This window comes from Octodon degus, unplaced genomic scaffold, assembly GCF_000260255.1.
Source record: "Octodon degus isolate 3935 unplaced genomic scaffold, OctDeg1.0 scaffold00003, whole genome shotgun sequence".
Classification (NCBI taxonomy): Eukaryota; Metazoa; Chordata; class Mammalia; order Rodentia; family Octodontidae; genus Octodon; species Octodon degus.
In genome coordinates, this window is record NW_004524579.1 from 26,815,335 (window position 1) to 26,818,029 (window position 2,695).

Sequence of the window (2,695 nt, forward strand, 5' to 3'; positions counted from 1 at the left end):
CCTACTTAGAACAAGCTTAGCAAAGCACAGGGACCACGGTTCAATCCCCCAGCACCACATGCCAGCCAGCCCCGCCCCCTGGTGGGCTGACCTGGTCTCACACACACACACACACACACACAAATAAATAAATTTAAAAATTAAAAAAAAAACCAATAAAAAGCTCAAGTCAACAACTTCTGATACTGCCAATCATGTGGATAACTCACTACTATTATAGACTACTGGATTATATTGGATTACTTTGCTGAATTCATGCACCTACAATACATGAATGGCAATGGAATACACATATCTGACAAAAGTAAACAAAAAGGGGGATATAAATGAAGAACCATTTTGTAGTGAAAAAATAAATATAACTGTATATAAAAAATAGCATAGATATATAGCTACTTTCTCTTAGTTCAATGAGAAGAAAGTTTTGAACTAATAGTGTTTAGACAAGATATCATGTCTGCGTCTTGTACTATGAATAACTACTACAAAGACAACAATATGCAATGTATTAATTATTGTAACTATACTACTAACCTTTTTTGAAACTGTTTCATTGCTACTTCTTTCTCAATAAAATTATTTAAAAAACAAACAAACAAATAAACATGGTGCCTACATTCCTCCATCAGTCTAGGTAAAACTCCATGGCTCCTATGTGCCCAGTTAAAAAACCCATGAGTATTACTGAGTCATTCCACTCCTATGCATCTGCTCCAGAAAAATGAAAAACATATGTTCACATAAACACTTGTATGCAAATGTTTGTTGCAACCTTTTTGTAATAGCACCACATTGGGAGCAACCAAGTGTCCATCAGCAGGTAAATGGATGAAGAAACTGGTGTATCAGCATACTGGAATTCCACTCAGCAATGAAAGGAATGAATGGGCCATTGGCATGTGTGGCAACATGATTGAACCTCAAAATTTTGATGCTGAAATGAAAGAAGCCAGGCCATAAAAATACATGAACTATATGTGCCAGTTAATCTTACTTCTCAACTTGACTAGACTGAGACTCCTGGAAAGGCGAGTGGATCATGAAGGTGACACACTTGTCAGCAGATTAGTCCACTGATACTCATGTGCTACTAGGAGGTGGAGCCCAGAAGGAGGAGGTGCACCAGGGGGGCATCTCTGAGGGTACAGCTCTTACTGGAAGCTTCCTCCTGCACTTTGCTTCCCAGCTACTTTGATCCAAGCAGATCTGCTTAACCACAGTCTTTGGCCATGAGATTTCTAAATTGGAGCCAGCCAACCATCAGCAGAAACACATGAACCCAAGCTGAAATGAACCCCCTTTCCTTTAAATCAGGGGTGTGAGGTATTTTGTCCCTGAGATGGGAAAGCTGACTGATACATTATACTTTATTATGTACCATATTATTCTATTTATGTAATATTCGAGAAAATACAGACCAGCCTGTAATGATAAACAGCCACCTCCAGTGGTAGCCTGGAGATGAGGTCAGATGGAAAGAATGCCCAAGGAATATTCAGCTTTAGGAGTGATGGGTAATGTCACATCTTCACTAAGACACTGATCATGTGGCTGTACATGTCAAAACATACCAATTTTACACTTTAAGTGTGTGATATTTATTATATATTATATGTCAGGGAAGTTGCAAAAGGACAAAAAGACCACCAGACTATTTTGCCTTGGAGAACTAACTTTAAGAGCAAAAAGATTCGTTCCAAGCTTTCATCAAGGCTGGATCTGTGACCTGGCTCTCTCCAGAGACCTAAATCTAATGGTGAGTCAAATTTCTGTCTTGTTAGTACTGTGACCCAGCTGTTGAGAGATTCTAGAATTTTCTAGAAGGATATATGGAAGCCTCTTTCCTTTTGTTGGCAAATAATGTGAGAATTCACAGATTTCTATATTTTAGTGACTGCCAAGCAAGAGTCCAATTGTCTGGCTTTTGCTACATCCTATCCCAAGGGGGATGATTGTGCCCCCATGTATGAGCCTTTCAGTAAACCCCAACATGTCTCACCTCCAAACTGCTTTATCAGATGGATGCCTTCAACGCTCTCCCCTGTGAGGCTCCTTGAAGACAAGCATTTCGTGGACCTGTTCCCTTAGAAGCCAACTTCCAGGCACAGGGCTGGGGGCAGTCAGCACATGGGGGCAGGGAGGGCTGGCTCACAGGCTTTCCAAACATTTGCATGACTTGAAGAAAAATTTAAAAATAGAAACAAGTTTGTTGTACCACATATTCAGGGAGGAGCAGGTGTTTGCCAACTTCTCTCTTGCCAAGAGCCATTCCACCTTTGGCAGTGCTCATGGATTTATCAGGAAAGAACTAACAAAGCAGTAGGGTTTTGTGGTTTGATTGTTTTCTTTAAAAATATTCTTCCCCAGTACATGTCATGATGTTGAGTAGTGAGTTGGATACTGGGGAATGTGCAGGGAGCTCATGACGGAGGGGCTGTGATCAAAGACAGAGCAAGGCACCAAGCATCACAGCACAGGGTGAAGGACACACCAAACACTTGCCGAGTGCTGTATGCTTCCAGACATTCATAACTAAACAAGGGTCCTTTGGGCCCAGACAAGAGAAGGTGAGGCTTAAGGGAAGTCCTGACAAAAAAGCCTGTTGGTTAAAGGAAAACCCATCAGAATAACGGCAGATTTTTCTTCACAAACCATCAAGTCAAGAAGAGCATGGAGCAAAGAACTGCAAGTCTTG